At 41.8% G+C, this 9,220-nt stretch overlaps 1 pseudogene; it reads left to right on the top strand.

Moving 5' to 3' along the window:
* The first annotated feature begins 593 nt into the window (after window positions 1–593).
* Window positions 594–9,220, top strand: part of LOC132223465 (ubiquitin carboxyl-terminal hydrolase 10-like) — a 166,512-nt pseudogene continuing 157,885 nt past the window's right edge.

Below are 9,220 nucleotides of genomic sequence, written 5' to 3'. Positions count from 1 at the left end.
AGACTTTAATGATCTTTCAAATTATTGACCTATTGTAGATTATGAAAATATTTTAACAGATTGAAAATGTAAAATGGAAATAAAGTTTAAAAGGTATTTATTTTTTCTTGCCTTCACAGCCCATGGTCATGACTATCAATCATGAATGTGCATGACAATGCAGGCTGCCCACTACAAAGTGCTTGGTTCTGCTCCCTACCCCCAGCCTTCTTCTTCTTCCTTCCTCCATTTTTATGCAGCACCTTTACATCCTCAGCATCACTTCCTGATGCAGTGCCTTTTCTCCTTGTTGCTGTTCCTCAATATGATGAATTATGTGTGTGTACATGTATGTGTATGTGTGCAAATGTGCTTGTGTGTCTGTTGGGGAGAAAGGGAGAGCAGTGAGAAAATCAATGTCTTCAACCAGTACAAATTTGTAAGCAAAGACAGAATATATATATATATATATATATTCCTCATTCTTGCACATAAAGAGGACATAAAATCCAGCATTATCAGAGCCCAAGAAAACTTAGAGAACATTTGCATTCTGACATGGGGTAACTGAGGCTCAGAAATGTGAAGGGACTTGCATGAGCCAGAGCGCAAACATGCCACAGTTTTATGTACAGAGGGCACAGCAAATGTATCCTGCTAATGTGGTGAATGCATCTTTTAGGTCAATGGACTTTTCTGCGAATGAAGGTGAGATGAATACATGATTAGAGAGTAAATAGTTCTAAGAGCTGCATTTCAAAGTTTGGGTGGAGGGTGTGACCTGTAGTAAAATCACTCCCCTGTTTGTACCCCTATTAAAATGCCTGTAATTGCCTTACACTTGCTTTGATATTGTCATGAGCTCTGCCACAAGTGGTGACCATCACACTTTGAATTTCCCAGAGAGGACCTTGAGCTTTAATAGAAGATGCTACATACATACAAGCAGTGAATGAATACTAGTAAGTGTATAAGTAAGGTGACTCTGCATTATGATTTGCTCAGGACAGCCCTAACATATGCATTTTGTCTGAACATCCCATCTGGTTTGTGCACTCTCTCACTGTCAATAATGTCCCATTTTGGACAAATTATATGATCACCCTTTTTATAAACCACATGAGATGAGAAACAGAATTCTCAACTTAGTTTTAACTGCTCTAATGCTCCAGAACAGGTTACGCTTGTAATTAGTCTGCAAAGTGCTAAGAAACAATTTATTATTAGTTCTTATAAACAATAATGCACTCGATGCTTATATAATCTCCTCAGTGCAGTCTTTCAGAGTGCTTTATGAAGCCTCACATTTTTGTAACATTTGTGATATTACTCCCAAATTACCGATGACATCTGCAGCAGAGAGGTTAAATGATCTGTGCAAGGTCACACATCAATTTAGATGGTGGCAAGCCTGGAAACATTATGGCCGTTATAATTACTTAACATAGTAATATCCTTTCTCTTCTTAAAACTCTATGAGCTGGGTTGACTATATTTTAAAACAAACATGAGAAGTTTAACAAGCATTCACAAATATCCTCTGTAAAAATAATTGCAGTCTCCAGACCGAGATACAGTCTCTTTGATGATCCTAGCTAACACCATTCTTCTGAGGGCTCCACTGTACAACGTGCTGCTCCTGCTCCTGTTCTACATATAACCTTACCCCTGCTTTACTTCAATAAACTAGACCATCAAATGGTAGAAGATTCAACTTCTTTCTTGCAAGAATACACTTTTATGCATCCTAGTCCATTTTTACCTCCTGGACAACTTCAATTCATTCTTAAAAACTCAGCCATAGAAACCATTCATTTGTTTACCCCAAACTGATTTGGGTGCTCTTACTTCATGTATTTATTATACCTGTATCATAGTTCTCATCTCTACAAGCTCCTTGAGGGCAGGAGGGTGTCTTAGGTATCTTACTCATCTCTTTTTCTCCAAAGCTTTGCAGTTTCTAACATACTAGAGGTCCAATAAATTATTTTTAAATTAATTAAAAAGACATTTTGAATTGTAAGTAAAGTATGTAACTTCGTGGACTTCAGCCACTTGAGTTGTATTTTTTTTTACATTTTTAATTTATACTATTGCAATATACTATTTGTAAAAGCTTAGAATGTGCTTATTGACCTAGAAGTTGTACATTTTGTATGCTTATATAAGCATTGAATGATTTAATTGGAAAAGAAATCTAATAAGTTTATCTGACTTTAAACTTTACTGCACCCTTTGAACCAATTTTAAATTTAAGCTACTTGTCTCAAAACTTAGTAATTATTTTTCAAGAGATCTTAAATGTTTTTAAAAATCAAGGTAATGAAATGGGAAATTTTGTTTCAATTTAAAATACCCAGATTGTGTTCCCAATTGAAAAGTTATTTTAAAACAATTTAGGCTACACAGATTTTCCCTCCAGGTAACTAAGACAAAGCTACTTGTTATATGATATTTAATGAGTAAAATATTGCATGTTAAACATTTCAGGTTTTGTCACCAAGTGACTGGATCAGTTCTTCACATCAGTAGCTTTTTAGATATGAAATAATGAACACCTCATTGACTTTAGGTAGTTTTAACATTTACATGTATTTAGTCTACTTTGTGTCATTTTCAAAATTAGATTTAAACTCATAGCTCTGAAAGGAGGTCAGAATCAAAGTTGAGTGGATACCTATTATCTACATGACCATAGCTTTAAAGACACATATTTTGAATCATTTATTACATCTTTATTCTACCATAGGTTATTGACTGTCCTTCTGTGGCTGTTCATCAGTCTTGATGTAATGATGATTACAGTGCAGCAGTTTCACCAGTCAGCTATTCTGTGATATAAACTGGAGTCTGATAGCATTGTTAAGACCCACTATAGGATGCATATATGCTTCAGAATGCAATAGAATACTTCACATCATAAAGCATGGACTTAAGATATTAAAGTCAATTTGGAAAATAGGTTAACTGACTCTATTGACTACAAATTTGGAAAAAATACTCAAAGAGCCCAGGTTAATTTGTTTCTTTTGCAGAAGCCAATAAATTGCCACAAGAAAAAGTTTCATAACTTGATCACAGTGAATTTCTTCTCATTTAAGAATAGAAATTAAATTTAAAGAAGTATTTCATGGATTATTTTGCTACCTGTTTCTAAAAGTCCTTCTAGGACAGGAGAGAGCAGATATCCTTTCTCATATTACAATTTGGTCTTGGTGAACCACTAATTCACAATATTGCTATTAATTATGAATTATCTCTAGTCAGAAATAAATTTGTCTAATTATAATAAATATCTAATCTTATTAGATAAAGACATTTGGAAATTGTGATGTCATAAAGCTCAGCTTAGGCAAAGATTTAACCTATTTATATTGAGCAAAAGGTTTACATAAATTAATATGTTTATGAATCCTAGCAATATAGATTTTGAAAAGATTATTCTTAAGAATGGTAGTGGGGAGCCCAACCAGCTTTGCGTAATGGTTGAGCGTCAGCCTATGAACCAGGATTCCCAGTCAGGGCATATGCCCGTGTTGCAGGCTCAATCCCCAATGTAGGGCTTGCAAGTAGGCAGCCAATCAAGGATTCTCTCTAATCACTGATTTTTCTATCTCTTTATTCCTTTCCCTTCCTTTCTGAAATAAATTGAAAAGTTAAAAAACAAAAACAAACCAGAATGGTGATGGGGAACGGGAAGATTTTACCAGACTTGCAAGCTAAAAAACTATCCTGCTACAATTTCACTGATGCTGATAGGAGACATAAAACTGCTGGGTCAGAGAGAAAAGGCTGTTACTGATGGCACAGCAAGCACCATGAGCACCATGTTCACCTCAGTTCCCCTTACCCTCTCCTCAAGCACCACAAGAGTAACCTAGGGTGGCCCACATAGTGGGTTTATATCACACTTGAAGAACCCAAAGCTTAGAATGCCCTACTCTTTTATAATCAACAAGAGGCCCAGTGCTCTGTGCACTGGTGGGGTCCTTCAGCCTGGCCTGCAGGGGGTCAGGCTGAAACTGGCTCTCCCAAATCCCCCGAGGGGTCCTGGATTGCAAGAGGGTGGTTCTTGGGTGATGCACCCTGGAATCAGGCTCCTTCCTCTCAGGTTCCGGTGCGTCACCCAAGAATCACAGCTGCCAAGTCACCACAGCTTGGCAGCTCCTACATTGAGCGTCTGCCCCCTGGTGGTCAGTGTGCATCATAGCTACTGGTCGAATGGTTGCCTAGGCTTTTATATATATAGACTAGAGGCCCAGTGCACAAAAATTTGTGCCCTTGGGGGGGGGTCCCTCAGCCCGGCCTGTGCCCTCTCACAGTCTGGGACCCCTTGGGAGATAACTCCCTGCTGGCTTAGGCCTGCTCCTGGGTGGCAGAGGGCAGGCCCAATCCCTAGGTGCAGCCCCTGGTCGGGCTCAGAGCAGGGCCGATTGGGGAGTTGGGGCGCCGCCCCCTGTCATGCACAGAGCAGGGTGGATTGGGAGGTTGCGATGCCACCCTCAGTCACACTCAGGGTAGGGCCGATTAGGGGGTTGGGGCACCGCCCCCTGTCACACATAAGGCAGGGTCAATGGGGAGGTTGCTGCGCCACCCCTTGTCACGCACAGAACAGGGCCAATCAGGGGGTTGGGGCGCTGCCCCCTGTCATGCACAGAGTAGGGCCAATAGGGGAGTAGGGGCACTGCCCCCTGTTACACACAGAGCAGGGCTGATCAGGGGGTTGGGGCTCCGTACCCTGTCACGCACAGAGCAGGGCCCATCAGGAGGTTGGGGAGCTCCCCCCTTTCATTCACAGAGTAGGGCCAATAGGGGAGTAGGGGCACCGCCCCCTGTTACACACAGAGCAGGGCCGATCAGGGGGTTGGGGCACCGCACCCTGTCATACACAGAGCCACAGGGAAATCAGGGGAGTGGGGAGCTACCCCCTATCAGGCACAGAGCAGGGCTGATCAGGGGGTTGGGGCGCCTTCCCCTGTCATGAACAGAGCAGGGAAGATAGGGAGGTTGTGGCCCCGCCTCCGGTCACACACAGAGCCGCAGGGCAATCAGGGGGTTTGGGCGCTGCCCCCTGTCACACTGATCCCGGTGCCGGGAGGCCTCTCGGCTCCACTGATCCCGGTGCTGGGTGGCATATTACCCTTTTACTATATAGGATAGAGGCCTGGTGCACGGGTGGGGGCCGGCTGGTTTGCCCTGAAGGGTGTCCTGGATCAGGGTGTGGGTCCCCACTGGGGTGCCTGGCCAGTCTGGGTGAGGGGCTGAGGGCGGTTTTCAGGCTGGTGGGTGACTGAAGCTCCCAACCGCTCCTTTTTTTCTTGTTTTTTTTTTTTTTTTTTTTTTTATTCTGGGCCAGCTTTAGCTTTGAGGCTTGGCTCCAGCTCTTTGGCCTCCGCTGCTGAAAGCAGGTTTCTGGCCTTTGTTTACCTTCTGTATTTGAAACAATGTTGCGATCCTGCTGGCTGAAGCCCGGCGGACTAAAGCAGTTTTTTGGGGTTTTGTTTAGCTTCTATATTTGTAACATAGTTGCTTATTGTTGCAGCTCAGAGGCCAGCAGTGGCAGGCAGGGAATGTTGGAGTCCTCCGTCACTGAAGCAAGCAAGCCTCATGTTAGTTTCAAGCTGCCTGGCTGCCGGCTGCCATCTTGGCTGGCAGTTAATTTGCATATTTCCCTGATTAGCCAATGGGAAGGGTAGCGGTCGTACGCTAATTACCATGTTTCTCTTTTATTAGATAGATTGTATGCAAACCTGCCCCAATGTGTTAAAGGAAGACATTTTTGTCATACTGGACAGTAAACAAACCTGCCCTTTGTTATGGGAGGGAGACACTATCTTTATCTTCCAAAGATATTAGCTGTACAAACATCTTTGAAAGGATAGTTTAGAACAGCAGTTCTCAACCTGTGGGTCACGACCCCTTTGGGGGTCGAACGACCCTTTCAGAGGGGTCGCCTAAATACATCCTGCATATCAGATATTTACATTATGATTCATAACAGTGGCAAAATTACAGTTATGAAGTAGCACCAAAAATAATTTTATGGTTGAGGGTCACCACAACATGAGGAACTGTATTAAAGGGTCATGGCATTAGGAAGGTTGAGAACCACTGGTTTAGAACAAAGGCAATCAGTTCTTCTGTTCATAAGACATACAACAATGCAATAGACCCATGGAGAATTATCTTCCTGCAGTCATTTATTAATCATATTTATTTCAAATTGCTATTTTAAAACCCTGAAACTGTAGTACAGATAACTTGGTTCTTATCAGATATTACCACAAAACAATTTTTAAAAGTATGTGAGCCCCTATTGCTGTCAGTTACATTTTACATGATGGGTCCCTAGAACATTTAAATACTTGTATTGCCTTTGGAAGGTCATATAAATCTCCTAAAGGCACAATATGGCTAATGGCTTATATTAGTGGCTCTGCATGGGACATTCACTTTCATTCTGATGATGCAGCTGTATCACAGTTTAACTGAGTGATTTTGAAATCCTTAGCCAAATCGCTTCTTTCAAAGGTCATGTTTACACAACAGCTGACACTTTGAGATGTAAATTTAGAGCTATGGATGAAGATGTTAGTTTGTTGATATAGAAATCCATTTCCTAATGCAGATTTTGACAGCTTTTCTTTAATAAGCTTGGTTCTGTTGGATCAAAGGCAGATTTTGATGCAAAAGTCTTTTGATGGCTTGTCAGGTTTCTGTTTCCGTTTGGCTATGTGGTCAGTACTCCTTGTTTCTATTTATTTACTCTTCCATTTTTTATAACTTTATTGTTGAGAGTATTTTCTATCGTTATTGTTGATGTCCCCCTTTCTCTTTTCCCCCCATTGCCCTCCTCCACCCGTATCCCATCCCACCCCAGGCCTTCACCACCCTATTGTTTGTGTCCATGAGTAATGCATTAATGCATATAAATTCTTTGGTTAATCACTTTCAGCCTCCACCTCTCCTTCCCTCTCACATTCATCAAACTGTTCCATGTTTCTATGCCTCTGGTTCTATTTTTTAAAAAAATATATTTTATTGATTTTTTACAGAGAGGAAGGGAGAGAGATAGAGAGCTAGAAACATCGATGAGAGAGAAACATCGATCAGCCGCCTCCTGCACATCTCCTCCTGGGGATGTGCCCGCAACCCAGGTACATGCCCTTGACTGGAATCGAACCCAGGACCCTTCAGTCCGCAGGCCGATGCTCTACCCACCGAGCCAAACCGGTTTCAGCCCTCTGGTTCTATTTTATTCATCAATTTATTTTGTTCATTAGATTCCTTATTTGTTTATTTTGATTTTTTGATTCAATTGTTGATAGATGTGCATTTATTGCCATTCTATTGTTCATATTTTTATCTTTTTTTCTTCTTCTTCTTAAAGAAGGCCCTTGAACATTTTATATATATACATACTGAGTGTCCAGATGATTATGACCACCTGACGTTTGTGGGCAAATTAGCTATAATTTCGCTCTGAAGTTGCTAGAGGGCCAGACCATTATAAATAGGGAAGCAGGTTGTTTATGACAGTAGAAGTGATTTTTTTTCTGAAGATATGGGTAAACAATGTGATTTAACAGCCTTTGAATGTGGGATATATTTGAATGTGAGCGGCCAGATTATTATGACTGTGGAAAACTGTTTATTGCCTTCACTATCTGATAAGCATAGACAGAGAACTCCCTGAACCCCCCCCCCCCCCCCCCCCAAGGCTGAGTGCCTTTGAAGCCCTAGTAAAGCCCGGAGCTAGGCGCCACCTCTGTTTGTCCAGACAGTGGTAGCTGAAACTACTCCCCCATTTATTATTATGTAAATCCTTGCTGATGGGCTAGTCTGCTTGTTACTGGGGTTATCACCTGCCTAAGGGCTACTCAAGATCAATAAAAGATTAGAGCAGCCTGAGCATGGGTGGAAGTCCCTCTCCTTGAGTTGGACTTGCCCGCCTGGACCTCCAATATTGCAAAATTATCTCGTGTCTTTTTCTCTCATTTGTTGTGCGGCTCCTCTTTCAGGTACTGAACCCTACTCCACGCGGGTCGTGGAAGGAAACACTCAACATCTGGCGCCCGACGGGTAATCTGGAAGTGCAGGTCTCGCTGGAGCGAGAAAAGGAAGTTTACAGCGAAAAGGTGTGGAAAACTCACCGAAAAAAGGTGAGGGGGATTCCACCGCACGCAATGCCCAGGATCAACTACAGAAGCCTGGGTCTGTAAGTACACTGGGAACGTTTTCTTAACCAGGCTAACAAACGGGGCAGGATTTGGCTTTAAAAAAGTAGATTCGGCTTTAAAAAGGTATATTTGGCTTTTAAAAACTAAGAAACTGTATTATGTGCTTTTGATTTGCATGTTTAAAGTGTTTAAATTTTAGAAGGTAATCTTTTACAGTTTTTGCATGTTATTATAGAACATAACCTTTGCTTTTCTTGAAGAAGGTACATTAGATCTTAAAAGGTTGCCAAAAAAGTTAGTTAGAACTTGAAAAAAGGTTAGCAGCAAGAAAAACCTCATCTCAAAAAACTTTTTCCATGGGGAACATAATGGCGCATTTGCCAAAGCCTTTTCCAGAGGCTGAGGAGGAGTCTCCTCAACTGGTTCCCTCCGCTCCTCCTAGTGAGGAGTGGGAAGACACGTTAGAGGAATGGCTTTCACAGTCCTCTCCACTTCCCCATGCACGTCCTAATTCTGATATGCTTAATTCGCTGTCATTTGAATCACATGTGCAAAAATCCATCCGAGAAGGATTGAGGGAAATACCGGCGGAAGAAAGGCTTGCTTTCCCTATCATAGAGGTACCTGATCCACAGCTACCGAATCAGGTAATCAGACAGCATGTAAAAATTGACTTTAAAATGATAAAGGCCTTACGTGAAAGTGTAGTCCAAAATGGTCCAACAGCTCCTTTTACAGGAGAAATTATGTATAGTATTTCTGAAGCTTTCCTAATCCCTCATGATTGGTATTCTCTAGCACGTGCAACTCTGGATGGAGGAGATTATTTACTATGGAAAGGAGAATTCTTGGAGAGATGCCAGGAGCAAGCCCAAATAAACCGCGGGCTGAATGCTCAAATAACTTATGAAATGCTAGCAGGACTGGGACAATACAACGATGTACGAACCCAGTTAGATTATGTGCAACTGGCATATGAGCAAATTCGAGCTTGTGGAAGGAAAGCGTGGTGGACTTTACCAGCAAAAGGGGACTCTGAGGGAGCTTTTAGTAAATGTTTG

This window comes from Myotis daubentonii, chromosome X (assembly GCF_963259705.1).
Source record: "Myotis daubentonii chromosome X, mMyoDau2.1, whole genome shotgun sequence".
NCBI classification, from domain to species: Eukaryota; Metazoa; Chordata; class Mammalia; order Chiroptera; family Vespertilionidae; genus Myotis; species Myotis daubentonii.
This window is presented reverse-complemented; position numbering and strand designations above follow the sequence as displayed.